Source organism: Mizuhopecten yessoensis, unplaced genomic scaffold (genome assembly GCF_002113885.1).
Source record: "Mizuhopecten yessoensis strain PY_sf001 unplaced genomic scaffold, ASM211388v2 scaffold2091, whole genome shotgun sequence".
In the NCBI taxonomy this organism is placed as follows: Eukaryota; Metazoa; Mollusca; class Bivalvia; order Pectinida; family Pectinidae; genus Mizuhopecten; species Mizuhopecten yessoensis.
Genome location: NW_018404373.1, coordinates 320,942 through 335,268, shown reverse-complemented (window position 1 = coordinate 335,268; position 14,327 = coordinate 320,942). Strand labels below are relative to the sequence as shown.

The following is a 14,327-nucleotide window of genomic DNA, read 5'->3' as shown; positions in this document are numbered from 1 at the left end:
TAAAATTTTAATAAGGGAGCACATGACTAGATCTAGACCGCTGGTCAGCAGACATTCATTTATCTAATGTCGACAGATCATCATTTACGTATATTTTTGTTTGCGTACGTGCTTTCCTTGACAAAAATACCCCTCTAATCAACACTGCTACTATAATTATGGATTCTATTATTTACCATTGTCAAATAAATAGGAGATATTGGTAAATTAACGTTTCTTTATTGACTGCAATACAAGTGTATGTACTACTTACCTGCTGTTACATGTACCTTGACGGTAGTTATTTACCGTCATATCAATGAAATGCTCTTAGTATACCTCACTTCATAAGCGATATGAAAATATCTACAGATGTTTGTCAATATTAGTTTCAGTATTTCGCCTGTCATATTACTTAGAGGTAATATCCTTTGTCTGGTAAATACTCTACCCATTAAGTTCCTATGGGGCTTGACACCACTTTTGTTTGGACTGTGATAATATTGAACAAGTATATTTAACAAAAGTTACTCTTGTTCAGGGGGGCGAGCCGTCATACTTGGGCTGGTATTATATATTAACTGGTGGTCCTTCCACCGAAAAAAAGAGCACTTTAGTCTCAAACTTATTCCAACATGTGTTTTTTTAAAATTATAAACAATGGGGACGACAGCATTAACGTTTATGTTTACAAAACATACCTTGTTGAGATAACTTTGTTTTTAACATATTTTATTGTAATTTATATACATTACTTTAAAAAGTGACCATGAAAGCTTTTATTACAAGTTAAAAAGCGTGTATGAAAGTAAATTGAGAAATAAAAATAACAAGTTATAATTGTACTGGGAACCGTAACAGTCCCCAAACTGCGGAAAAGATTCTGGAGGAAGAATTATGAAAACGGAGTTAAGCCCACTTCATTTGGAGTACTTAATAAAGTAGAAATTAATCAATCGATTTCTATTCTGATATCAATTGAACGGGAATTAAATATCTTAAACAGGTAGTCAATGTCATCTGTTGTTATTAAAATATCATATGTTTATATCGCAGACATTCAAAAGTCTTTAAATGCCATCATAATGAAGTCACGTACAGTGTTTCCTTTGAATTTGATTGAGAAGATTGTCTTGTAGCATTCAGCTCCAGCTCAGTCTTCACCAATTCTATGAAGACTACAACAGACGTAGCTAGCGAGTCAATTGACACTCCAATACTAGAGAGTCATTTTACAGTCATTACACGCGAGTCGTTTTAGAAATCAAGACGATCGAAATACAAACAAATCAAACTTACGCTCATCATTGTAATAGTATTTTCCAATGACGTCAGATTTCAAACCCTGAGTGATAATTCAACACCGGTTTAAAGAAAAATAAGGTTATAAATTGGAGAGAATTTGAACTGGATTAAAGGTCTGATGTTTGTCGTAAATTCACTCTTTCTATTTTTTACCGCCAATGATTAATTTATCGTTTAGTTTGACCTGCATTCGTTTCCGTTGGGAGACTTGTGATATCTGTTCTCCTGAAAGCGTATACTGTTCTAAGGTTGGCTTTTGTCAGTGTTTTTTCTACTGCTTAAAATAACCTAGTTGAATCTTTATATACGTATCTCGGGGAAATTCAATTTTGAAAAAGCAAAGTAAGAGCAGTTGTCGAAATGTTATAACCAGATTATTATATACCAATTTAATTATTGATCCTAGACCTTATATCGGAATCCTTCATAACTCCTTTATCTATACGTTTAAGTTCATGGAGTGATCGATATTTGTCATTTATCTTCGTTCAAGGGTATGAAGATTTTTTCTTTCTTTTTACTTGACCTTAATTGTTACATTTTTACGTGTTTTCTAATTTTCCATTGGTCAAAGTACTTTCGACTTCAAGAAAGACATTATTTTTTTTAATGAAAGATATCTTATCAATATCAATTCTTAATCAAGTGTATTAACAATATTGATTAAAATTACAAATTGTTATTTATTTCAGTAGTAAATGCAGATTGTAATATTTGTCTCGGTATGACCAAGTAATAAAGAATATATATATACCCAACATCAACACACAAGGACTTAATTTACCACCGCGTCATGACAAAAGACAGCACCGCGTCAGCACACATTTACATAATATACCAAAGCGTCAGCACACATTGACAAGATATACCATAACGTCAGCATACATTGACAAGATATACCATAACGTCAGCATACATTGACAAGATATGCCTTAGCGTCAACACACATTGACTTGATATACCATAACGTCAGCATACATTGACAAGATATATCATAACGTCAGCATACATTGACAAGATATACCATAACGTCAGCATACATTGACAAGATATACCATAACGTCAGCATACATTGACAAGATATACCATAGCGTCAACACACATTGACTAATAGAATCTTTCATCCCCTTGGGGGTGAGGTAGGAGAATCTCAACCCGAGGGGGAGGATTCTTAAGTTGCCACACACGAGGCTTTTCCGAGTGTTTGGCAACTAAAGAATTTCCCCGAGGGTTGAGATTCCCCTATCTCACCCACAAGGGGGTGAATTATTCTTTTTCTCTTACCCTGTTCTTTCATTGTGTATCATATGCACAATGTAATGATAACGTTACATGCTAAATTCAGGGTTGACGTGACGTTTATGGATTGTTGACGTGACGTCATTGTATTGTTGAAGTGACGTCATGCCATTGTTAGGAATAGGGGAATCCCCCCGTCTCAACCCTAGGGCGGAGACAGATAAATCTAGCACCGGCAAAACGGGAGATAAATCTGTCAGGTGTGGGAGAAAAGGAAATCTCACCTTTAGGGGGTCATAGAGAAATATCCAACCCGAAGAGGTGATGTTTTTTGGTTGTCAAACCCGAGGCTCTCCCGAGGGTAAGACAACCAAAAACCCAACCCGAGGGTTGGAAATTTCTCTGTCACACCCTCAAGGTAGGGGATGATTGTTTTTCTCCCATCCTATTATTTCAGTCACAACTCCACCAACAGTAGTGTAAACAAAAACACATTTAGGGTATGGATTTCGTCATTCACTTTTGTTGACGTCACAATTACCGATGACGCATTTTAATGACGTCACAATCGAACACGTGCTAATCGGCACGAGGCTTTCTCCTCCTAGGCGGTGACAAGCTGCTCTTTCCCGGCTAAAACGGGAGACACACCTGTAAAGGGTGAGAGAAAAGTTATACCACAGCGTCAGCACACATTGACAAGATATACCATAACGTTAGCACACATTGACAAGATATACCATAACGTCAGCATACATTGACAAGTTATACCATAGCGTCAACAAACATTGACATAATATACCTCAGCGTCAGCACACAATGACAAGATTTACCATAACGTCAGCATACATTGACAAGATATATCATAGCGTCAACACACATTGACATGATATACCACAGCGTCAACACTCATTAACATGATATACCATAGCGTCAGCACACATTGACATGATATACCACAGCGTCAGCACACATTCACTAGATATACCACAACGTCAGCATACATTGACAAGATATACTATAGCGTCAGCACACATTGACATGATATACCACAGCGTCAACACTCATTGACAAGATATACCACAGCGTCAACACACATTGACAAGATATACCACAGCGTCAACACACATTGACAAGATATACCACAGCGTCAGCCAGCGTTAACACACTTGTAAATTACCTCAGTGTGTATACACAATGAATATATATGCAGCTTCACACAGCTTAGCTACTCACACCAGGCGTCAGTATACACAAGCGACAAACCTACCTTGCCTCAGTAGACAATGGCAAAATGTATCAAAACTTCCACATACAATAACAAAAAATACCACAGCATCAATTCACAAGAATACGTTACGCCTAACGTCAGTGAACAGGGACAAAAGCAATAAGATGTATCAAAGTTCCAATAGAAAAGGACAATATATATCCTGGAGACCACACATAAGGACAAAGTATATCAAACTGTCAGTATACAAAAATAGTCCTGATGAATGTGATATCTCTGCAATAGTCGTGTTTTATGTAATATCTCGTCCGCTGTCCTGATATATGTAATGTCTCGCCCACTGTCTTGATATATGTAATATATCATCCATATTCTATATATATATGTAATATCTCGTCCGCTGTCCTGATGTATGTAATGTCTCGCCCACTGTCTTGATATATGTAATATATTATCCATATTCGATATATATGTAATATCTCGTCCGCTCTCATGATATATGTAATATCTCGTCCGCAGTCTTGATATATGTAATATATTATCCATATTCGTTATATTTGTAATATCTCGTCCACTGTCTTGATATATGTTATATATTATCCATATTCGATATATATGTAATATATCGACCGCTGCCCTGATATATGTAATGTCTCGTCCGCTGTCCTGATATATGTAATATCTCGTCCGCTGTCTTGATATGTGTAATATATTATCCATATTCAATATATATATATGTTGCATCTAGTCCGCTGTCCTGATATATGTAATGTCTCGTCCTTTGTCCTGATATATGTAATGTCTCGTCCTTTGTCCTGATATATGTAATGTCTCGTCCGCTGTCCTGATATATGTAATGTCTCGACCGCTGTCCTGATATATGTTATATCTCGTCCGCTGTCCTGATATTTGTAATGTCTCTGCCATAGTATTATATGTGGATTAACAGCAAGTCAATTAATGAGGAAGATGCTGAGTTAACTTGGGAATGAACATATGCATTGGCGTCATCAGGATGTAACCATGGCAACCGCCCTATATACAGCAAAATTGTTATTTGCAAATTTTACCGTATAATACTGCTGTGAAAGTGCCCACGTATGTGTCGGGTGTACACGTATCTGACTGTTAGCAGTAATTAACTGTAGGTCGTCGATGAAATTTGATTGCATAAATTGATATAAAAGCAGCATATCTCAAAACAGATGAGACACAAGACACTTGTGTCGTCATGAACATATTTTAATTTAGCAAAGATAGGAATTTAAAAATCAGCGGATATTTTTGCCAATATATTCCAAGCTACTTGGTCATGATATTGTGCTCGTTGATCTATATAAAGGTTTACTATGTAATCATGAAAATATTTCAATATAAGTTTTGTTTTTATCTTACACGCGGGGACGCTATGATGTCATCCAATTTTAAGCAAATAGCTCATTCCGAATGTATCAATTTACCCAAGATGATTAAAAATAGAATAACGAAGTGACAATTAAAAGAGGGTAATACTTATTCAAAATCGATAAATCTAGGTCATGATATGAACGCAGGAGAGATTAACAGTAAGACTAGTACTTTTGAAAATGCACAAGGACAATAACACCAGATGTTCCGGAAGGGTAAGCGTCTTCTGTAATCGACATCTATCGCGGAAATCATGATTTTCGGAGCAAGCTTAAGTATTTGGTCACGATGATATAACAATATAACCAAGCTAGAAAAATATTTTATGTTGGTGACAATGTGTTAAATAAGCTAAGATAGAAGTTTAATATGTAGTTATTAAAACCTTTACTTCTATTTTGGTGGTTCACATGGCAATAGTTAGCTTGTGTCAGGTCAGTATGCACCCCCTCCCCCAAACCCCCATCCCCCGCCTCAAAAAACTGATAAATTAGAAAAAAACGAAATCCTTTGTGACCTTGCCTTATACACGGACGTTGGGTGGTGTTTAAATCGTATCATTTAGGTACATGTTATAATGTTAGTGACAAATATTGTTCTTAAATCATCCTTAATATCTTATTACTGACAAAGCTCTCGTCGCTTTGGAGCATTTCAATAAATTAGGTAATTTTGTATATGTCCTAATGTTAAATATTTGAATTATGATTTTAATCGGTGTCTACAGTGAATCAATGCAAGGTAGTCACATAAGTGTTTGCCGTTCTTATCCGTTGCTCGCCGATGGATATTTTAATTTTCCAATAACAGTTTCTTTGACGAAATAATCACATTCAAAGACAAACTGTGTTTAATTCCTTAGGAGCGCATTTTTATGCAACATATTTTTAATAGCAATATTTACGTCAAACTTGTACTCTCGGGAGACTTTTGAACAAAGATTCGAAGATTTTTTTAATACATAAAGTTGAGCAACATATTTTTAACTTAAGGTTCAATAAGCCCTCTGAAACGCCATAGTCACTCAAAATGTTTACCCAAAGACAGGTCATATTCAAAAATCGGAATTAAAAATCGGAATTTCTATACATTTTAGTATGTGATTTGAACATAATTCACTTGTACATTAGCTATTACACAATCTTTGTACATTCCCAAAGCACCATCTTTCATAATTTGAGGCCGGTATGCCCCTCGACAGCTAGTAAAAGAGAAATTAAGCTCCGTTTGACATAGAAAAATCAATGACTTTTAGATAATATGTCATTTGGCAGCATTCAGTTGAATTGTAGACATGTTATATATCTGGTGATCTTTTTTCCATGATGACTCAGTCGTTTGCCGTATTAATGACATCGTTCACCTGCGTATCATTTTGATTTAACGTACATATTCACTTTACTCAAATTACATATCTAAGTCCCGATTTCAAATCGGAATCTTTGAATTTGACTTTTCAAGAGTAATTATACTATATCTTTCAGGGGGCTTGTTGATCCTTGAGATAATTTCAAGACCTTTTAGCAGAACACTAGCTTTGCTAATATCTTATTTCCTCATCATGGTTTGTGTATTATGTATTTAATACCAGACATATTTTATGCCATTTCTCTATGTCTAGACTTATGACGATCAAGAAACTGTAATACATACTTAACATGTAGACATGCTATAGATTCCCACAAGGAATAAAGTTTGGTTTTTCATTTACATTCGAGAAGCTGAATGACATTGCATTACGATTATGCATGGTTTGGTCGATGTAGTTAATTAAGGATTAATTTATAATTAGAATACCTGTTCTTTAACCTTGCACCACACATGTGTTCAACACGTATATTCGTGTCTTGTGTTAATGAGAGAGAGATTAACGAGTTGTAAGACCTTCTGTCTATCTTATATTCTGTCACCACATGCCGCTACGTATTTGTAGTTGTGATCCTGTACCGTCGTCTACATCTGCCGGTAGAGAAACGCATTAGCTAATTGACGCCATAGCCGTCGACGTGTGTCCTTGGGAGTATTGATTATCTACAAGATGCTTTTACATATCTTAAATGACGTGCGACTTCCTCAATTAGCACGTGTATTACCCATCGTAGTCTCAAGTTCATCATACGTCAAACATGCGTGGTTTACTGTGATAAGATCGAACACGATCTAATTAGCTAATTCTACGGGGTACGTCCTTTCATTGGTACAAACTAAAGGTCTCTGCTCAGGTTGCTCAAGGTAGTGGCACATGTACCCGTGGCGCTGCTTTAAACATAAATCCTGGATATTTGCTAAGTTTTGTTTTTAATGATGTTTCGCTATCTTTTGTAGATATTTGTGTTGTTTGGAAAATTTAACTGAAAGTGTTTATTATGAATGTGTAGTCCCCATAAAGAAAATGTTTTATTGAGATTATGGCGATTATTGTTTTTCTGATGGGGGATCTAGGTGATTGCGATTAGGATTAGGATTTTCGTTTTAAATGTTATTATGGAGGGGTATTTGTTTTGTTGTGATTCTGATGAGGAATCTGTTTTATTGTGAGTATGAAACGGAGCATGTTTTTGTTATAAGTGTGGGGATGTATTTGATTATGATTATTTTAGGATTTTTTTTTGTTCTGATTATATTAAGGAATCGATCTGATTTTTATCCAGTGAAAACGACTCTATAAACCTCCCAAGATTCGCTCTGTTAAAAAATGAAATATTGTAATTTAGAAAACTTGAATATAACAACTGAAATACCTGTATGTTTACTTGCTTTATTTTACTGTTATTATGCCTAGGTGCTCAATGGTCTCACATCTCACACAAACTAAAACTAATATATATCCTCGCCCTGCCGTAGGTCAGCAAACTTAATATACAAGTACAGGTGTTTCGATGAGTATCAATTTAGTATAGCATTTTAAATATCATGTTTACTTTACGCATTCTTTCAGATATATTCCATGAAGTAGAACGCACCTGTTGACAGGCCAAAACCAACCTTTGTCTAGCCTGAACAGTCCCCTCACACCCGGGTTCTATAGCTCTCTAAAAGCTTTTTGATAGCGTTTCCTATATAAATGATTTGATATTTAAATATCTATTTACCGATGAAACACTTAGTATTCATAAATGACTTCATTTAATATATAAGTATGATTGCTACGCCCCCTTATCTATTCATGTTACTTAATCAACACGCGGAGTAAAACTAATAAAATAGATCAATTAAACCAGGTTAGTGTCCAGTTTATAGTCATCATTTGAAGCATAATATGTACCATTGAATTGAGTACCACGAGTATGCGATGGTCACGAACCCTTATATATTTTTAATGTGAAGCATAATGTGTCTATGATGATTTATTTCCTGTATAAAAGTAAATTTCCGTTGTGAATTATCTTCGCGGTTTTCATGGTTGCAGTGGAACCCGCAGACTTGTTAATATTTGTATTTGTTGCCCCCCACCCCACCCCCTTATTAATAACATGACACTACGTACGGTGTAAGTAATATTAATTGGTAAATATTTTTCGCTAATAATTTGTCGACACGTCCTGCCCCGTAAAATGACCCATTGTTTGATTTCATTCTTGAATTCAAAGCAGTGTGATGACAGAGAGTCGGTTATACCCGTCTCATTAAATTTGTAATGACAGAGAGTCGGTTATCCCCGTCTCATTAAATGTGTGATGACAGAGCGTCGGTTATACCCGTCTCATTAATTGTGTGATGACAGAGAGTCGGGTATACCCGTCTCATTAAATGTTTAATGACAGAGAATCGGTTATACCCGTCTCATTAAATGTGTAAAGACAGAGAGTCGGTTATACGCGTCTCATTAAATGTGTGATGACAGAGAGGCGGTTATACCCTTCTCATTAAATGTGTAATGACAGAGAGTCGGTTATACACGTCTCATTAAATGTGTGATGACAGACAGTCGGTTATACCCGTCTCATTAAATGTGTGATGACAGAGAGTCGGTTATACACGTCTCATTAAATGTGTGATGACAGAGAGTCGGTTATACCCTTCTCATTAAATGTGTAATGACAGAGAGTCGGGTATACCCGTCTCATTAAATGTGTAATGACAGAGAGTCGGGTATACCCGTCTCATTAAATGTTTAATGACAGAGAATCGGTTATACCCGTCTCATTAAATGTGTAATGACAGAGAGTCGGTTATACCCGTCTCATTAAATGTGTAATCAAATGAATTGGATGTTTTTAACTACATTGTAAATCCTCTCAGTGCCAGAAAGTCTAATATTCATATAAATAATAACTATGTGTTTTTCTCAACATACAGGTATATATGTTCTCTCAGCAACTAGGAACCTTAATACCCCTCACTCCGGGTTGAGATTCGGTGATAGCAACATTTGATATCAATTAAGATAACGAAAAATTAGAATATAACTTTTTTGTATGGCACAATTGTTTAACTTGAGATTGTTCTGCTATAAGTTTTATTGGTAAAATTTAGTTAAATGTCGAAACATTCAATAAGCTTTTAGACAAGAAGACGTTGCGTGTTAAGAAGAGCTTAAGGAGAGGATTTACCTTTTTTTTAATTTTCTTTGCCGGGCGTAGACTGATAGACCGTGCCCTTGTTGGTGTGGTTATGTGGTTTTTAAGTCACTATTCTAAGTGTATGTAGATGTTGTCGCAGTAAATATATCAGCCATTTAAAATTAATATAGTTCTTTAATCCAAATGCATACTTTTCAATTTGATGTGACATTCGGTTAAACGTAAAAGTATACTATATAATACTTGAAGTCGAAACACTTGAAACAAACATAATTTAGGCCAAAAGGTTATTCATAAAGATATGAATTGTATGTCCCTGTGTCAGTCTTAACTGCGAATGTTAATAAACAACAAAGCTTTATGTAGTACAGTATAACTATAATATACAAAGAAAGGAAGTAAAACAGACAGAAAAGTGAGAGAAAGAAAGAAAGAATGAGAGAGAAAAAAAGAAAGAAAGAAAAGAAAGATAGAGAAAAGAGAAAAAAAATGAAAGAAAAAAGAGGGAAAAAAGAAACAGAGACAAAGTGGACATGCAATCGAAAGAGGCAGTGAGGGAGAGAGGCAGAAAAACATTAAAGACACAAAAAGACACAAAAAGACATGTACAGGCGGTCACATGTGTTGAGGCCAAGAGCGCTAGTCAACATGTTCTCTTTTGTACTAAAGTAGAAAAAAAAGTTGTGACAGTTTTATATACACAGACACGGGTATATGACACGTCTCTGATAATATCATATACCCGGGTAAATGGCACGTCTCTGATAATATCATATACACGGGTACATGGCACGTCTCTGATAATATCATATACACGGGTACATGGCACGTCTCTGATAATATCATATACACGGGTACATGGCACGTCTCTGATAATATCATATACACGGGTACATGGCACGTCTCTGATAATATCATATACACGGGTACATGGCACGTCTCTGATAATATCATATACACGGGTACATGGCACGTCTCTGATAATATCATATACACGGGTACATGGCACGTCTCTGATAATATCATATACACGGGTACATGGCACGTCTCTGATAATATCATATACACGGGTACATGGCACGTCTCTGATAATATCATATACACGGGTACATGGCACGTCTCTGATAATATCATATACACGGGTACATGGCACGTCTCTGATAATATCATATACACGGGTACATGGCACGTCTCTGATAATATCATATACACGGGTACAAGAAACATCTCTGATAATATCATATACACGGGTACATGGCACATCTCTAATAATATCATATACACAGACACGTCTATATGGCACGTCTCTGATAATATCATACACACGGGTACATGGCACGTCTCTGATAATATCATATAATAACACAGACACGATTATATGGCACGTCTCTGATAATATCATATACACAGACACGTCTATATGGCACGTCTATGATAATATCATATAATATACACAGACACGTCTATATTACACGTCTCTGCTAATATAATATACACAGACACGTCTATATAACACGTCTATGATAATATCATATAATATACACAGCCACGTCTATATAACACGTCTCTGATAATATTATATAATATACACATCTACGTCTATATGGCACGTCTATCATAATATAATAAACTATACACAGACACGTCTATATGGCACGTCTCTGATAATATCATATACACGGGTACATGGCACGTCTCTAATAATATCATATACACGGGTACATGGCACGTCTCTAATAATATCATATACACGGGTACATGGCACGTCTCTAATAATATCATATACACGGGTACATGGCACGTCTCTAATAATATCATATACACGGGTACATGGCACGTCTCTAATAATATCATATACACGGGTACATGGCACGTCTCTGATAATATCATATAATAACACAGACACGATTATATGGCACCTCTCTGATAATATCATATACACAGACACGTCTATATGGCACGTCTTTGATAATATAAGTTGATATACACAGACACGTCTATATAACACGTCTCTGATAATATCATATAATATACAAAGACACGTCTATATAACACGTCTCTGATAATATCATATACACAGACACGTCTATATGGCCCGTCTATGATAATATCATATAATATACACAGATACGTCTATATGGCACGTCTCTGATAATATCATATTATATACACAGCCACGTCTATATAACACGTCTATGATAATATCATATAATATACACAGATACGTCTATATGGCACGTCTCTGATAATATCATATAAACAGACACGTCTATATGGCACGTCTCTGATACTATCATATAATATACACAGACACGTTTATATAACACGTCTCTGATAATATCATATAATATACACAGCCACGTCTATATGACACGTTTGTGATAATATTATATAATATACACAGACACGTCTATATTTCACGTCTCTGATAATATCATATAATATACACTGACACGTCTATATAACACATCTCTGATAATATCATATAATATACACAGACACGTCTATATGGCACGTCTTTGATAATATAAGTTGATATACACAGACACGTCTATATAACACGTCTATGATAATATCATATAATATACACAGCCACGTCTATATGACACGTTTGTGATAATATTATATAATATACACAGACACGTCTATATTTCACGTCTCTGATAATATCATATAATATACACAGAAACGTCTATATAACACGTCTCTGATAATATAATATAATACACACAGACACGTCTATATAACACGTCTCTGATAATATAATATAGTATACACAGATACGTCTATATAACACGTCTCTGATAATATCATATAATATACACAGACACGTCTATATAACACGTCTCTGATAATATTATATAATATACACAGCTACGTCTATATGGCACGTCTATCATAATATAATATACTATACACAGACACGTCTATATGGCACGTCTCTGATACTATCATATAATATACACAGCCACGTCTATATGACACGTCTGTGATAATATTATATAATATACATAGACACGTCTATATAACACATCTCTGATAATATCATATAATATGTACAGACACGTCTATATAACACCTCTCTGATAATATTATATAATATACACAGACACGTCTATATCGCACGTCTCTGATACTATCATATAATATACACAGCCACGTCTATATTTCACGTCTCTGATAATATCATAAAATATACACAGACACGTCTATGTAACACGTCTTTGATAATATAAGTTGATATACACAGACACGTCTATATGGCCCGTCTCTGATACTATCATATAATATACACAGACACGTCTATATTTCACGTCTCTGATAATATCATAAAATATACACAGACACGTCTATGTAACACGTCTTTGATAATATAAGTTGATATACACAGACACGTCTATATAGCACGTCTCTGATACTATCATATAATATACACAGCCACGTTTATATAACACCTCTCTGATAATATTATATAATATACACAGACACGTTTATATAACCCCTCTCTGATAATATTATATAATATACATAGACACGTCTATATAACACATCTCTTATAATAAAATATAATATACACAGACACGTCTATATCGCACGTCTCTGATACTATCATATAATATACACAGCCACGTTTATATAACACCTCTCTGATAATATTATATAATATATACAGACACGTCTATATAATACGTCTCTGATAATATAATATAATACACACAGACACGGCTATATAACACGTCTCTGATAACATAACATAATATACACAGACACTTCTATATGGCACGACTCTGATAATATCATATAATATATAACACGTCTCTGATAATATAACATAATATACACAGACACTTCTATATGGCACTATCATATAATATACAAAGACGCGTCTATATGACACGTCTCTGATAATATCATGATAATATCATATAATATACAAAGACGCGTCTATATGACACGTCTCTGATAATATTATATAATATACACAGACACGTCTATATCGCACGTCTCTGATACTATCATATAATATACACAGCCACGTCTATATTTCACGTCTCTGATAATATCATAAAATATACACAGACACGTCTATGTAACACGTCTTTGATAATATAAGTTGATATACACAGACACGTCTATATGACAGGTCTCTGATAATATCAAATAATATACACAGACACGTCTATGTAACACGTCTTTGATAATATAAGTTGATATACACAGACACGTCTATATGACACGTCTCTGATAATATATAATATACACAGACACGTTTATATAACACCTCTCTGATAATATTATATAATATACATCAGACACGTCTATATGGCACGTCTTTCATAATATAATATACTATACACAGACACGTCTATATTTCACGTCTCTGATAATATCATATTATAATAACAGACACTTCTATATGGCACTATCATATAATATACAAAGACACGTCTATATGGCACGTAAACATCTCTGATAATATCATATAATATGTACAGACACGTCTATATAACACCTCTCTGATAATATTATATAATATACATAGACACGTCTATATAACACATCTCTGATAATATCATATAATATATACAGACACGTCTATATAACACGTCTCTGATAACATAACATAATATACACAGACACTT

General features: G+C 34.7%; 1 protein-coding gene across 3 annotated transcripts in view; it reads left to right on the top strand.

The window, feature by feature from the left end:
- The window catches only part of LOC110445147 (probable 3',5'-cyclic phosphodiesterase pde-5), a 107,865-nt gene that overhangs the window by 16,821 nt on the left and 76,717 nt on the right, over positions 1 to 14,327 (top strand). The gene's annotated exons all lie outside the window — the stretch shown is intronic.